Source organism: Lytechinus pictus, chromosome 7 (genome assembly GCF_037042905.1).
Source record: "Lytechinus pictus isolate F3 Inbred chromosome 7, Lp3.0, whole genome shotgun sequence".
NCBI classification, from domain to species: Eukaryota; Metazoa; Echinodermata; class Echinoidea; order Temnopleuroida; family Toxopneustidae; genus Lytechinus; species Lytechinus pictus.
Window position 1 is genome coordinate 36,436,848 of NC_087251.1, and position 17,926 is coordinate 36,454,773.

Here is a 17,926-nt window from a genome sequence, read left to right on the forward strand (position 1 = left end):
AAGAGTATCGTTTTGTTTCCAATACTTGTTAAAGGTAGGGTTTCACACGCCAATACTTGTTAAGGGGTGCATTTTCAGAATATGGAAATTACGTGTTTAGGGTGCTTTTCGAGACCCAATGGTCGCGCATGGTATCCACTCGTGAATGGAACTGGCCCCCCCGGGCTTAGACCAAATGGTATATGGACTAAATGGCCATTGGACCAACTGGTTATTAGACAGAATGGCATTAGACTAAATGAAAGTAGACCATATGGTGAGTGTACGAACTATTGGTAGACCAAATGATAGTAGACGAGTTAGCGATTGGATGAATTTGCATTAGATGAATTGGAAATAAACCGGAAATGATATGGCTTGCTTGCATTTTTGGGTCTGGTAGTCAAGACTACATTTTCATTCAAGTACAGCTTATTGATATGATGACATTGACATGCTTTCTTGATTGCAAAACAAACATACATGGAGAGATCAAATTGTGTTGATTGATCTGCTAACCTGAAACCCATGATGGTATAATGTTTATATATACCTCCTTGCTGGAACCATGGACCTAGGTCCATGCTGAAACTGAGCAAAAAAAAGAAGTCTAGGCCCAAGCTGTCTTCTTATTATACTCTGAGGCCGTTCTCATTACGCTTTCTAAAACTAGTTTACTGGAAACCGATTCAGGAAACCACTTTGAAAGATCGCTTTGCTAGCGTTCCCACTTGATCACACGAAAGTGGTTTTCAAAATCACTTCACGTAAAGCGCTCTTGTTGCTATGGAAACGCTCTCAGTGGGGTGACACGTTTCGCGCGAAATTCGAAACCGCAGCATAGGCATTCTACACCTGTCGTGTGGAGTAGCGCGCTCAAAATGTGCGAAGATCGCTTCCTGAAGAACGTTTGTGTCCTCACTTACACTAAAACCAGTTAAACGGAGCAAAGTGATCTTCAAAACTACATCGCGAGGTGGTTTTCTGAACTGGTTTGGAAGATCGCTTCCAAGACTGCTTTGACCGTTCTCGTTACACGTTAAACTAGTTTCCAGTAAACTAGTTTTCAGGACGGTAGAGCGGTGTCTTGCCCACAGCCACACCTTGCTCCCCCAATTATTTGATTTGATGATTTTTTATTCAACTTCACTGATATCTTTATACAGTGTTATGCACAGAACTTTCATCTGTAATTTACCAATGATACCGCCATCCCCATCTAGCTATAACCACTCTTGGTGAAAAGGAAAATAAAGTATTCAGAGGTTAAGTGAAGAAATCAGTATAGTAGGAAAATCTTTTTTTCTTTCAACATTCTTTAATGCAAACATCGACCTATTAGGGTCCATGGAATAAGTAAGTAGGCCTATATATTTTGTTGAAACAAAATCCTTATTTCTGTTGCCCAACAGATACATTGCAGGACAAAAAAAGCAGATAATGAAGTTCATATACTTTTTAAGTTGTATTTATTATTCAAATGAAATACATGTTAATTTACTCTTTGACATAGATTTGTACATAGATGGTACAGCTGTAATAAAGTGCATTATGCAAATAGCCAGATTTTTCTGAAGCTCACACTAAGCTCTTAGCACCCAACTATTGATTCTAAAAAGAGAATTATGTATAGGACTCTAAAAATAATATGGAAACAATGGGGGACTAGAAATGCCAGTGTAAAAAGGGCTCGGGATATTTCTTTGTGAATGTGACCAAAGGGGGGCGCATTGGTATCTAATGATGTTTACTATCTTAAGACACCTGTTAACATTATTTTCCATTCCCCCCTTGATACTCCAATAGCTCTTACCCATCGTGCCCATGGGCCCTAAAATCTTCAACCTCTTTCCTGGCATGGAACATAAGAACATCCCCCAAAGAAAAAAAAAGGGAAGGAAAATGTTTAAAAAAATATTTTGAATACTTAAACCTATCACCCTTTCTTTCTATGGTGATTCAGAATTCTGCTCATTTCTAGGGATGGATAGAAGTCTAAATTAGCTTAGGGATTAGGCCCCCTGTAGGCACGTCATTGTGATGGAATGTCTACTCAATGTTTTCAAAGTGTCTGTTAACTCCAAAAAGAGAGTGCAAACATTTAGATGCGTCATAGTAGGAAATGTCTTACCTTCGTTTGGAATGGTAGTATTATTTTGGTCTTCTGCATCATCTGACTGGTGTCTCGTATTGTTTACAAAAGAAAGTTATTTTTATTATTTAAAAAAAAAGCTGTTTAGATAAATTTCTTCTCGATGAATAATACTCATAATCATCATTGCTTTGTTTCCAGAAAGAAATGATGAATTTTTAAAGAAAATTACCGGTAAGTAAATTTGACAACTATCTGTATAGGAATTTCTTTGTGTGCCCTAATTCTCTCCTAAGATTTGGGGAGAAAAGGTAAATAAGATATACTGGTATATTCTCCCATCAGCATGTCTAGAACATGCTGATCTTTGACATTCAAATTTGTTTAACCTCTATAGTGAAATATTCAAATTCTTTTGCTAAACCTCTCCAGATTATGATTGTAAATGCTTAAACAATGTATCTATCAACCTTTTTCTGGTTGCTCTATCCAATCATATACTAGTAGTTGCCAGAAAATTAGTTTGATTGGCTCTAAAGTAATCCTCTGTGATACTCTATACGTAGAAGTGATAAAAAAAAAAAACTATTTGTTTTTTCAAATCAAAACACCAAATAAGAAAACAAAGAGACGAAAGGTGCCCCAAAAGAGAGGCGGAAGAGAACTATCTATAGGTAATTAATTTCTTGGGTTATATAATGTACTTGAGCTTATTTGTTAACCCCCCCCCCAAAAAAAAAGGAAGATATTAAACAATATCTGTAAAACACTGTAGAAGAATAAGTAATTGACAAGGCAGAGCATGATGACCGAAGGATGTAGGACTTCACCCCCTGTGGTTTCATATTCTATGATGAGAGGATGTAACATTGTGCATCATCTTCTTTCACTATCACGTCTATTTCTTGGTTTCCTATTCAAGTCATGTTGCCACTTGTGAAGGGACCCACAAATAGAACTATGATACATACCCTTCAAACATCCATGTTGTTCATTCCTTGTTGACATAAATGTTTGATAAGAAAAGTGATAAGTGCAATACAAACAAAAAAGTATGATGAACTTCTGAAAGCCATGGGGTTTTTTTTCGGGGGCCGCGGAAGCGGGGGGGGGGGGGGGGGGGTCTGGGGGACTTTAGCCCCCCCCCCACTTTTTTCCAAAACCATGTACAAAAACGTAAAAATGACCGTACGATTGTGATTTTCTGCATGGTCAGCCCCCCCACTTCTGGCTCAGCCGCCCCCCACTGTAAAAACTGTTCCGCGGCCCCTGTTTTTACCTCCATATGGTTTGACTATTCACTGCAACTATAGAAAATATTTCTTAGATTGCACTCAGAATGGTAAATAAGCAATTGGTCTTGTTTCTGTTTGATCTTATCCCACATGGTCTAATTCTATAGTTCTTCTACAACCAGTGCCGGCCGCACAGAAACGTTGTTAACCTAATAGAGAGCTAACAGTAAGCCCAGTCACATCTTTCGGATAATGAACTCAAAACACTTATTTCAATGTGTAAGTAATGCATTGTTGTAACATTAGGCATCGCTGCCACATTACTGGTTGTAACAGGGCCTTTGTTAGGGCTTTGTTAGCGCTAATAACGTTTCTGTGTGGTCAGTACAGATCGTCTACTAACCATTTGGTCTAATTTCCACTGAGCCCTTGCATTGTTTCTCAATTTTTGGTTTGACTACCCATTTTCCCTATTATCCACTTGGTCTAATTATAACATTAGATGAACTGTTTTGTGAAAAAAAAATTACCGGTACAAGCAATATATAATTAGTAAAATAAGAGGGCATTAGACTAAATAGAAGTTAGACTAAGTGGTTATTAGACCAAGTGTAGTATAGACCAAATGTGTTTAGCCCATGTGGTGTATAAGACAACCTGATAGAGCTGACCAAGTGATTATAAACGCTCAAAGAATATTTGCATTCAGGTATATTAATAATGATTCAATCAAGAAAGGAACTGATTTCTATACATAAGCTAAACAAACATGTCATTTTGATATGTTGACTTAATATGAAATGAACATGAAGGTCAGTGAAATAATTTATTTGTTTGGCCTAACCCAATATTCTTGATTGATTTTTTTTTTAACTTTAAAGAATGGTAAGACCCAAAGTACAATTCCTATTTTCATCCACTCCCTCGAAAATGATTAATGATTATTGATTAAACATCAATTCATTTTTCATTTCTTTGAAGTTCAATGTAATCAACTTAATATTTCATTAAAATGACCACCAGCATTACATTATAGAAGCATTTGACATATCCAGCCTTTGAAAGCTTTGAAACATTCTGAAACTAATATAAATAAATATTATGTGGAATTAATCCTTACTTGGTTGAGCATGAATAGGCATTTTGTTCAAGGAAATCCATAGATTCACGCATGAATTGAGTTCACGGCCCTCTGATTGAAAGGCAAGAGTCACTATGTCTGTCTACCTACGCCAAGATACCTTTTTTTAATGAATGTGGTCAAATCTACGATCATGATGATGAACAACCTAAAATAGCACAAAAAAGGGTATAGCCATGGTATTGAGTTTTTGGTTTATTTTATTTATATTTTTTTTACTTTTCAATATCAGCATGGTGGACATTAATTCACCTTGACATTATCAACAAAATTTGTTGAATTAATAACAATTATACAACAAATTTGCTTAGCTTTTGTATACAAATTACAGGTTAGCAAAATGATACAAAGAATGAGAATGTACTACTGATTCACAATTTTGAAAAAAAGGAAAAAAGTTGATACTTGTATCTTGAAAGCGCAACGATGATATGATAGCATGATTCCTGGAGCTGAAAATACACCGGTGAGTCACTGCTGAAAGAAATTGACTGTTTCACCGTTGGTATCCCCTAAAAAACAGAATTTAGAAGATTTTATTCAATTTGTCAGATATGAGGGTATCCTGGGGTCAACTTAAGGATGCCTTTGTAAAGTGAGCAGTGGCAGAGGACAGCATCTTCTTTATCTATAGGGTGATTCATGTCTCTATTTCTCTCATCTACCTAAATGTCTTCCTGGTGCCAGTCGCATAAAGGGTTGTCTTTAAACACAATACAAACATATCAGAGACAAGTCCCAAATACGCACTTCTGATTGGATGAAAATGAGGTTGTGTTTGATTTTTGGACTTGTGTTCGATTGCAACTATTTGAGCAACAGCCTCTGATCGTTTTACTAAGTGGATGAGAGTGGGAAATTGAACCTTATCTTATTGGAGTGATGCCACCCACAATAGGCAAAAGTCTCCATTCCTCTGAGATTTCCTCCCTTTCTTCTTTAATATCAATTTAAAGTGTTTTGTTTCAGGGGGAAATGTCACAGGTAATATTTTTAAGAGAAATCAATCAATTCATGCTTCGACAATTGCCTTGTTTGGTTTGATTTGATAAGGAAATAATCAGTAATTTGAGATTTATAGTTCAGGGTAAAACAGATTGTTGCTATTTGTTCTCAAGACCTATTTTCTAGTAGGTTTAGAAATGTACCTCATTGCTATTCTTAGATGCGTTTCCGTTTGCGAGAGATGTTTTCAGATGTTTACTGGAATAGTTTTCTACCCAAGAGACTTAACCGTAAAAATTCTCCTTTCGATCCATTTATATCATAAAGATGAAGGGAAATATCACTTTTTAAAACATGCACTACTATTTCTATTGACCAAACTTTCAAAATTGTTTAACCATGATGGTAAACAAAACCCATGAAAATGGAGGCGGTCATTTAAGGTAAATAAAGGATTGAAAATGACTCGAGATAGTAATGGTGGCATAATTGTGAACGGAATCATGCACCTTTGTAACATGTACTGGAATGTCAGACTTCCAAACCTTCAAAATTGACTATAACCATATTGGTAAACAAACCTATGAGAATGAAGGAGTCATTAATGGCCGGGGAATGAAGAATTTTGAATGACTCAAAATGCAAATATTAAAAGAAGAATCACATTTGAATTATGCACTTCTATTTCTACTCATCAACCAGACTCCCAAACCTTCAAAATTGATTAACTATAAAAGTAAACAAAAACCTACGAGAATGGAAGAGTCATTTATATTGAATAAGGAGTTGTGAATGACTCGAAGAATAAATTGTTATACATATAAGAAAAAAAATGATTAACCTTCATGGTTAACAAACACCTATAAAAGGAGGGAGTCATTTAGAGTGAATAAGGAGTTGTGAATGACTCAAAGAGAATACATATATGAAAAGAAGAATCACATTTGCGAAAATGTGCAACTATTTCTACTCATCATCCAGACTCCCAAACCTTCAAAATTGATTAACCTTAATGGTAAACAAACCCCTATAAGAGTAGAGGGAGTCATTGATGGTGAATAAAGAATGAGTCAAAGATAGGGATGGTGAGGGGAAGGAAGAGCACCTGCTCTGAGAATCGGGAGGACATCAGGTGGATTCTGGTGACTGAAAATAAAAAATGAGTGTGGTCTTGAAATTGGCATTGTTCCATGCTGCTCAATGCTTCCCCTCCCTCTTCCTGACCTCTTCATACGTCTTCAATTCAAAGAGATTTCTTGATCTTTCTTTCTTTCTTATCAATATAAACAACAGTTCTATGATTTTGCCATTCATGTTTGCTTAATCTTTTTGCATCCATAACAAAAAAAAGGGGGGAAATGTACCCAGCATGGTGTAACCCATTTCAGGCTATTGTATATTACAAAAAGTAGTGTTACTAAACAAAGGTTTAGATTCTCAGCAATGAATATAGAATTGATGAAAAAAGCAGAAACTGTTTATTGCACCAATTATTAAAGTGGACCATTGACTTAGCGAATCAGGTTAAGGACCCTACTTTCTATTGTGTATTTTGCACTGTAGAAGAATTTACTCTGTTGCTCTTTCAGATTTTCTCATTCATCTATCTTTAAATAGAATTAAAACTTATTTACTTGAGAGCTCAACCTACACAGAAGACCTTGTAGTTCTTGATGGATCAGTCTCTCACTTATGTACACATTGCCCTTCAATCCTGGATAAATGTGCAGATTACACTCTTATGAGAGTCGATCATAAGAATCCCCGTTAAATTACGAGAACTTTTGTAGGCTAAAAAAATACCCATTAATTATTCCTGCAATCACACCGCCCCGAAACATATCCTTCGGGATAAATTCCTGAAGTTAGGAGCATGCGCAGTATGGTCTGATAAGCAGCTATGTATTTATGTACGTATGCATACTATGTATGAATGTATGATGTATGTATATTCTCATACTCCGAAAGGGGTCGACAGAATAAAGTTTCAGTTTCAGCCACCCACGGCGCCCGCGCCCAACTACACGGTGGGCTAAAAGTTCCCGTAAATTGCTTTCACATTGCCGAAATACCTACGACCTTGGAAAAATCCCAGCGAAAGTTCTCGTAATTTCTTTCGGGGATATTACGCGTAATTTGCTTTCACATTGCCAATATTACCTGGTATTTTCTGATCGGGTAAATTTCCTGATCAGAAAATACCTGGAACTGACGAACTTCGAGGCGGTCTGAAACCACCTATTCAGAATCAGATCGTTTTGCATTTGGAATAGAAGCCCAGGCTTTTGAAACAGTTGGCAAATCCACACTCAAATGGGATTGTATTTAGAGACTTAGTTAATACCACGGTCACATTTGCTCGAAGGCGGCCGTACGGCGAGTCGAAAACAGCCGTTTTATTCATTTTGACTAAACCACCTATATGTAGCTGGTACAAACAAATGTTTTCGACTCGCCATACGGCCGCCGCAGAACAAATGTGACCAAGGTATAAGATAGGATTTTGATACAGTAGGCGGTGCTGCACCATCCCGAGTTTGCTCAATCTCGAGATTTTAGCCCGATCGGCCCTCTACGCGATTAATCTTGAGATTCAAGAAACCCCGTCTCCACCATCGCAAGAAGAGCGATTCCTGCTCGAGCGAGGCATCGCATTATGGTCTGACGCCGTGAATAAATAATCCCAAGTGCGTCTGCACCTACAAATTAGCGTGATGATTCGTAAAATAACGCGCTATTTTGCAAATAATCCCAAGTTGACTTGGGATTGCAATCTCGAGATTAATCCTACGAACTAGCGCGAACTGCATCTCCATTGCAAATAATCTCGAGATTGTTCAGATCGGGATAATTTGCCGGATCAGAAATAGTGCGCTAATGGGATGGTGCAGACGGCCCTAGTGAATAGAGTGAAATGAGCTCCAAGTCATTTATTCACTCATAAGACCAATCAGAAAAGAGTGGATTATTACTATTCTCTATGCTATGGAATCATTTCTGAAAATCTTTGGTGAATAATCAAATTGACTCGGGGAGAAGAACCCCTAAATTGCTACAAATTTAATTTTCCTTCCTTTTTCCTGTCAGGCAGAAATGGATAAAATCCTTATTTTGGCATGTGAGCTGCAGGTGTGTTTAGTAATCCTGACATCTCCATCAGTGCAAAGTTGATTATCAATTAGTTAAAATAAAACCCATAATGCAGATTAATCTAGTTGTATTTGAATAAGTTTTTGACAAGATAGGACCTGATTCAAGATATAAATAATCATCTAAAAACTTTTTTGTTTGCTTTTAGACCATGGTACATGCATGGTGTTTTTATCATCACATATTTATGTCTTGTAAAATTTTGCAGAAACCTGTCCAAGTGTCCAACTATTAGAGTAGAGCTGTTAACATCCTTCAAGATTTGAATAACCAAGGAGATATCACCTCTTGGAATAACCAAACTTCATACAAATTTGAATGATATTCCCTTCCGTGTAATATTATACATTAATATACATTATAAAGCTACTTGATTTGATGAAACATTTAATAATGACATTATAATATATGATAATAATAATATAGGTATATTTACCCAGGGTATCCACTTCAGTTCCGAAAACTGTTCTCCCAGTGGGCCCTGCTATTATTGTCACTCCAGCTGTTGTAACTCTTTATTCAATTAAAAATAGATTAATACCTTTTTTTCTTAGAAAGTGTTTGCTGTCATATTTGTGTATTATGAAATAGAATGAAATATAGATTGTGACATTAATTTGACATCTTAATTGAAAATTTTTTTTATTACTTTTCTTGTTTTTCAGAGTGTTGGCTGTGATATGATGCTAGATTCCAATGCGGTGGAAGATATGTGTAGAGACTGTGGAGGTGACAATAGCACCTGTCGCCTGTTTGAAAATCGGTTTATAAGGAGGAAGCTCCCTGAAGGTATGTTAAAGGGATGGTCCGGGCTGAAAATATTATGATGATGTCACATCTCCACTTTCCGTTTTCTTATGTTATTACATAAAATCATAATTTTTTCATTATTTCATACTTGTGTGAATAATATGTCTCCCTTATAATGAAAGTTGCAGCAATAAATATCTAATGCACTATTCAGTTATCAATCCAATTTTTCTTGTTCTTGGAGGAAAATATTGAATAAACCTAATTTCATATAATAAAATACAAAAGAACAAGTGGGGATGTGACATCATCAGCTCACCTATTGAATATTCATGACGACTGTTTTCACAAAATATTGCTTAACTTTAAAATTCGATAACTTTATTATTTGTTATCCGATTTTGATAAAATTTTCGACATTTTGCTCAGTGAATTCTCCTCTATTTATTAAGCTATAAATACTTTCAGCCCGGACCATCCCTTTAATGATGATTACGATCATTAAATAAATTAATGTGGTGTTGCAAGAAACTTATGATCAATTGCAAAGCAATTTGGTCCCCAAGTCCATCATATTTCTTGCAATTGCTTGGAAATTAGCAAAATATCATTGCTGATCTGCAATAAGGAATATGAACTGATTTTTTTTTTTAAGCTGAAATAAAATTGCATCCGTAATGTTTCTCAGAATCTTGCTCTGGGTCTTGACAAAGATTTATGAAAAAATTCATAAATTGTAAGCCATTATGTAAAATAGATAATGAATATCGCTTTCATTATTTTGTCTGATAAAAATAACATTTAAATGATCTTGTACAGTAGGGTTGCTACTAAAAAGTGATTAAAAAACGAAAGCCAATGATTTGGCTTTTACACATTTTGCTTTAGCAAAAACATGTTTAGGAGGACCACCTGTCTGCAAAGACCTCAAGTTTAGTTTCCCTTCAATAATTTCCCCATTGAATCATGTAACAAAGCAACCTCTCCATAGAGGCCATCTGCTCATAAAGAACACCTCCCTTGTCTCCCATTAGTGGTCTTTATATACAGGCTTCCCATTATTTCTATCTTTTATTTCTCTCATAGGTTATAACGACATCCATATCATACCCGCTGGAGCTACCAATGGTCGTATAGCAGAGATTCGAGGGTCCCGAAACTATCTTGGTAAGCACATTTATCTATTTGATTCAAATAAATGAATTCATGTTCAAATATTCATGATCTGCGATTTGTTTACTTTGGAATATCACTTATCGTAAGGGTATTTCAAGGTATTCAACACCATAAGGGAAAGTGTTAGATTATTTGGAACTTCATGAATCTATATTTCCTACCTCATTGCCATTCAATTATAAAAGAATGTTAAATCAATAACTTTGATCAATTATATACTTGGGATTCCATTTAAAGGATGATGAATAATACACTCTATGGACTTCAGAATTAATTATTTTAGATAATCTTGTTCGGTGAAGATTGTATTGTAAATTCTGCTGTCAAGTGACTTATTTTGAATTCCCTAGTTTAGTATTATCAGATGAATCATAATGCACGAATGGATATATGAAAATGTCAGTAATTATGCCTTACTGGATCAAATGTTCTATCATTTGTATTACAATTCAAGTGAATAGATGTTTGGAATTATAAATGATTCTTTTTAATCCATGTAGCTAAAATATCAAGAAAAATACTGGCAAAGAGGAAACCACCTGTTTTTATCATGATTCTGTTTTCATGTTATAACTGTATTATATACATAAAATCAAGAATAGAGGAATTTGACCATGACCAAGTTTCTTGTGAATGAATCTAAATTTACTGAGTAAACAGAAGGTAATTTGGGGTGTGAAGTACATGCGACTTTAAAGGTTAATACCTTCAAAGATTACAGCATTTAAAGTTGAGTTACAGCAGACTTTGTAAAGTGATCCAAATTACTTCTCATTGTCAAGGGGGCTACTTGACAAGTGTAATTCACACCAGAGTGGTTTTTGAAGAGTTAACTTTTATCCAGTAGCCACAAGGCAGGTTATTTGAGGTTGGCGACTAGTGCAGTTTAGTTTCCATTTGAAGGGTATACCAAATGGGTTAAGATGTATTTATCAAAGTTATTTAGTGTTATATATTCTATAAAGATTTTATATAATAATAATACCAGGCACATGTTTTACTATCCATGTCTTGCTCCAAAAGTAAATATTGAATAAATTTTACCCCTGTATATCCAAAATTCACAATTTTGATATTTGCCTCATTCACATTTCAGGTTTACAGCAAAGAACTTGAATGATTTCAGTTCAAAATGAAAATTATTAAGTGAAAATATAAGGACTTATAACTGCCTTTCATATAAATAATTGGAGATTTAACAGTATCAGTAAGCTACTTTGTGAAATTAATACTTTTGAGTCATATCATTTATAGATAATTGTGTCAAATTTCATGAAAATTAAGTTGCTTAATGTTCCCAATTGATTTCTTAGATAGTTTTTATTACTTGATTTTGTTGAAAGTCATTGTTGGAATAGAAAATGACATATTGTTTTAACTTTAGATGTCTTATAAATGTTTCCGCCTGATTTGTTTGTGTCCCATCATCTCCAAATTTCTTTCATTACACTTTAAAAACCCAGGTGGGTGTTTCATAAAGCTGTTCGTAAGATAAGAGCGACTTTAAGAACGACTGGTGATCCTTTCTTACGCGCTAAATCATCGCCAATGAATGTACCATTTACTACAAGAAAGGATCACCAGTCGTTCTTAAAGTCGCTCTTAACTTACGAACAGCTTTATGAAACACCCACCTGGTTGAAATTTTGAGCATGCTGCCTAAGTCTGTCACTCTAACAAAAACTGTTTAAAGGTTTAAACATGTTTAGAAATTTAAACAACTTTTTAAGTGACAAGCTTAAGCAACATGCTAATTCTTGTTTACTGTGTATTGAGTGATGCATGGCTTGACAAAAAGCCAGGGGTTACTTGTTTAGAAGAAAAGATTGAACTGACAGCTCTACAATATCCAATAAGTATCAATGTACAAGAAAGAATGTGCAAGTTCTTTTTAATCAAAAGATTAAAGCATTGGAGTCTAGCATTTCTTAACCTGCAATGATGTTATGAATAGAGATTTTGATGAGGATCAAAAAGTCAACATATCTTTTTTCAATTTATTTTTTAGTCAGGCAAGGAGAAGTTACTCAATAACTAAAACTTTTAAAACGTTTAAAACCTTGATTACAACATCTTAGCCATATTCTATTCAATTTAACTTGTAAACAAGACATGTATTAAACCTTTTATGATGTTTAACAACGAGCAAATATGAGATGAAGTTCTAGATAATTTAAAAAATATTACTTTGCATGGAATATGTGCCACAGGACAAAAGAAAAACTCATTGGGTGGGATGCTCAAATCACAATTACTTCTCATGGGCGTGTTAGGAGATTTAGGAGTATCATGTCTGTTCTGTATTTTTTTGGTAAGTATTAATTATGTCCTTTTATAGGATCCAAATTTAAGAAGGGCAAGATGTTATTCATTCAACATTACTTGGAAGTTAATGAATTTGACTGTTCAAATACATTCTAGAAGTTTTTATTTTCCTTTTCCATAAAATCATTCAAATACTTCTTTGCGGGGGCGTCTTTTTCAGTCCAAAACGAGAAGCATTAAGAATTCTAAAGCGACACATTTCAATAACAATCCAACACACAGATAGTCAGTCACATCACATTAGGAATCCATTCATCACTACTTTATTGCATATTTTCTTTATTGATGTGCTTTTAATCCTAATGTCCCTCCTGTACATGACATCTCTCATTGATCAAATGCTTGTAATAAAATACTCTTGAATTGTGAAAAATATAAGAAGAATGTCTATGTGGGTGACATGTGTTGGGACAATACAGGCAATAAATCTTCTAACTCTTGATCTCTAAGCAAATACTGCTTTTGTTGGAGAAAAATTGATAATCATGTTTTTCACTCCTCCTATGGGTGCTTCTCTGCAATCTTCTGTATATTTCAAATGGTTCTTATTGCCATTTGTATTCTTCCTGTATTTTTCATAGTCCTTTGAAGTAAAAAAAGAAAAAAAAATTGCCAACATTCAAATCACTACACAATTTTATTTTGTCAAAGATTTGTGTTTATTTGGAATCATTGTGTAATTATTTCAAGAATTCATTGAAAATATAAAGTTGTTTTCTGAACCTTAATAGAGCAAAAACTTGACATTTTCCCCTAAATTTATCACCCATATCATAACCCGTTAATCCTGTCTTGTTATGAATTTGTTTTCATGACTTTGATTATTCATAAAGCAGTTAATATTTTATTACAATAAATCCTGCATTTAGTTGGATAGCAGTTTCCCATTGATCATCTCCAATTCACTCAATAGCTTTACAATGCTACTAACATAAAAGGTTAATGCGTATTCATATGTTATAATATCGGTTTATTCTTTACAATTCCTTAAACAATGATTGCTAGGCTATATGGATGGTCATATGCTAACATTATTTAGTTCACAATTAAGCACATAAAGTATCAAAACCCTTTCATTTAAAGTCAAGATATTGAGCTAATTTTCCTAGAATCTATTTCAGTTACCTGACAGTGAGAACACAATTTTCAATTCATCCCCTGAGTAGGGTGTGTTTATCATCACACTTGAGTGCTGAACAAATTTATTCTTCCAGTAACATTTTGACACTTCAATTCTATTTTCATCGTTATCATGTTATCCTCGTTTGCTATGAGCAGTGGAGCTCCCCTAGTACAGCAATGTGATAGGGAAAATATGAGCATTAATTAAATGGGAGGAAAATAATGATATAGAAAGTGTCAAAATTAATGCATGTTTGGTGTTTTATAACTCAGTGGTAAATGTTTGAATTGCTTATTTCTATAAATTATTCATGCCTCCTTGGAAGCATTTCATGAAAGCAAGAGTACTATTTCACTGACAACTGTTATAAGCTACTGAAATCCTTTCCTCTGATTGGCTCAGAACAAATTCAGTCTAAATAAATGACTATTTGCTTCATGAAACACTCACCTGATGCTGTAGTCTAGAACTCTTAACCTTTTTAACTACTGAATTCTGTGATCCACATAGACTTTATACAGAGATCACCCGGTTTTAGTAGCGAATGGGTTAATACTTTTTTCTAAAGCTTTGGAAAAGGTTTGTCCATGTTAATGATGATCTCAAATTCCAATACTTAAAAAGTGTATGCATTTATGATTCATCATTGGGGGCGCCATGGTCTAGTGGTTAAGATTCTCGTCTTTCAATCTGAAGGATGTGGGTTCGATTCCAAGCCATGGTGTTTTCCTTCAGCAAGAAATTTATCCACATTGTGCTGCACTCAACCCAGGTGAGGTAAATGGGAACCGGCAGGAAGTAATTCCTCAAAAAAGCTATGCGCACCGGAATCGATAGACAGCTTAGCCAGGGAAATATAGGAGGGCCTTGAGAACCTAGCAAGGTGGATATGTGCGCTAAACAAATCCTATATTAGTATTATTTATTTTAGATTTTATGACAGTGAATTCAAACATTGAAAATGGAAAAACCCTCAGATTCACCAAAGTCTAATACAGGCTATTACTCTCTCCAGTCTCACTTATGGATGATCTCTTTGATGGCTCCTTCCTCATATTTTCTTCTATTTACCTTCTGTCCATCAGCAGGTCTGTATTTCTCTACCTTCACTCTCAATTTCAATTCTAATATTTTGTTTCAACAAATAAAACGTTTACCTACTTCATCCTCTCTTTCTTTCCCTCGTTCATTCTCTCTATTTTTTCATTCCTCTTCTCAAGCTGCATATCGTAGGGGGGGGGGGGGCTTGGGAGAAGAAAAGGAAAGGATTGAAAGGAAAAATCAGTAAACTATTTCAGAATATTATGTCAAATCTATCATGAAAATAAAATTTTACATAAAAAAGGTTATAATTTTTGCTCGTTCACTTCACTCGCTTGCAGCTGTTTAGAAATTTTGCCCAATATGCCGTATCTGGTGTCTGGTCCCCTCAAAATTTTGGCTCATTATGCCACTGTCAAGCAACATGCAATTAGTTGCGTTCAAAAAGATTTTTTTCTTTTCTTTTATTCCAGACAACAAAAGGAACCTTTATTTCATAACATGAACCCAAAAATAATGAATCAAATTATTTTACATAGCTCTTTTACATTCTTTTTGCAAAGTTCCAAGGATTGCATAGCATGTATCCAGCAGGAATTGGCTTGTGAATGAAGTGCATTTTCTGGGGGGGGGGGGGTTTATTCTAACTTTTCATTACAAAAACTTGATGAAATTTCATATACATTTTCAAGGCATAATAGGAAGAACTTATGAAAATATGCCCTTGTCAACACTTACATCTAAGGACTACTTATCATTTATGACCCAGATCTAAAATAATAACTTTGAAAATAATTAATCTAATTTCCCTTTTAATTCAAAAGTTACAGAGGTATTGCTTGAAGCGGTTTAAATGATCAGTTTGCCTGAAAAAAATTATTGACAAATGGCAGTCAAAGGTAGTGTATAGTTTCCATTTATTTTCTATTCCAAACCATGTTATTGAATGCAGGATATCTTTCAAGAACTTTCATCATAACTCATTTCGGAGTTCATTCCCCGCTTCAGGAAATTTGATATTTTAATTTCTAGCTTTCAGTACAATAAAATACCACTTGGTCTACACTTGATTTTTCTCCTTTCCATTTGGTCTCAACTCACATGGTCTATCCTAGTTCATCTGCAATGAGTTTGCCCATCTAATCATTTGGTCTAACTTGCCATTTAGGCTATCTACTATTTTGTCTAATTACTGGTATAGGCTACATGTATATCCATGTCCTCTAATATCCATTTTGTCAAAACACCTCTTAGTCTATGGTTAGATGAACTGTCTGTGAACCAAATTTTCATTTGATAAATAGTAATTTAAATGGAAAATGATAGACAAAGTGTAAATTCGACCATCTGGGTATTAAACTAAATAGTAATTAGACTAAATGGGTAATATATCAATTGTTTTGTAGACCAAGTATCAATTTGATCATATTGATTATAGACCGAATGGGTTTGGCCAATGTGGTATTGGACCATTTGAGATGTTAACTGACTGCCGGTAAACCAAATGGATATAAATCTTTTAAACATGTCTAATTTGAGGTTTTATAACAATAGGAATATACCCAAGTTTCCTGTACTTCTGTTTGCTTCTTTTGTGTCTGTTTTTCAGTCATCTTTCATATTTTGCACAGGAAGTTTGTCAAATTGATAAACAAAAGGCTATTATTCAGCATACTGTGAGTGACGGGACCATGGACAAACACCCCATCATTAAAATTTTGATAAAATCCATTTTTTCCATATGTCCTACTTTCGGAGGTGTTTGAGATTTCCTGTTCGTAGTATAGAAGTGCATTGGAGTGAGATTTAATGCCACAAATGATATTTATCACCATTCTTCTTTAGATCAATGTGCATATATCCATATTTTATTTGGGTCCATTTCAAAACCATTCTTGCTGCCTGATTAGGTTTATAGTCTTCTGATATGTTTGCTTCCATATTTAGAACAAAAAATGTGTATTTTTTAGGTGTGTGCATGAATTTATTGCCCAAGGGTTTATATATGTTTGGTTGTGAGATGTGTCTTATATATAATTTTTTTTTCATGTTTTTTTATTTTTTTCAAAGAGATGCAAATAATTTTCAGCTGCATGCCTCCATAGTTTAGCTGTGGTTGAAAAGATGTTTTGTATGTGCCCACATATGTTTTAAACCTTATTGAACTATGTGGTTTCCTTTATGATGGAAAATGGAAGATTGCCTGTCTTTAGAAAAGTTGAAATGGCCATGAAACTTTGTATAAGGAAATTTGAGTGTTCTTGAGGTGTCTTTGATTCATATTAGATTCAATTTAGAATCTCTATCTTGTCTTCCCTTTTTGGGATGATATAATTGCCACAGGCCTTGATCGTTGATGGGGTTAAATGAGTCCAAGTAGACTTCTCAGTAATCTTGATGACATGGTGGTAATAATTTATGTTTGTTTTACAGAATAGAATTTAATTTTCTTGTTTACCTTAGCTTCTTAACATGAAACCCCTATCATTTGAATTCATATTTGGTTTAATCATATAACTTCACACGTGTCTTGTGAAGTAGATATATGTCATTCTTTCTTCTAGTAATATATTTTTTTACCTAGGCCATGCCTCAGTTTCAAAGTTGCATGAAGTGTATACATGTTGAACAAATAATACCTTAGTGCAGAAAATGAATAACTCTTTTGACCATCTTTGCATCTTGATATTGGTATTACCGCATATGAAGAGTTTAAGCATTTATTTCTGCAATGTGATTATCTTATAAGCCCATATGAATGACTATGATAGGTAGCTACAACTCTGATTTTAAGAATGAGATTCTTGTCCCCTTGGGCACAGCTTTGATTGGTGTCTAGTGCGTGTCTGCTATCTAATTGCATTATTTGATATACATCGGTTTGGAATTAAAGAGGAGAGAGGTATAGATATCTTGAATTATGTATTCTCATTACTTGGTTTGATAGATGGCATATTCTCAACTATATA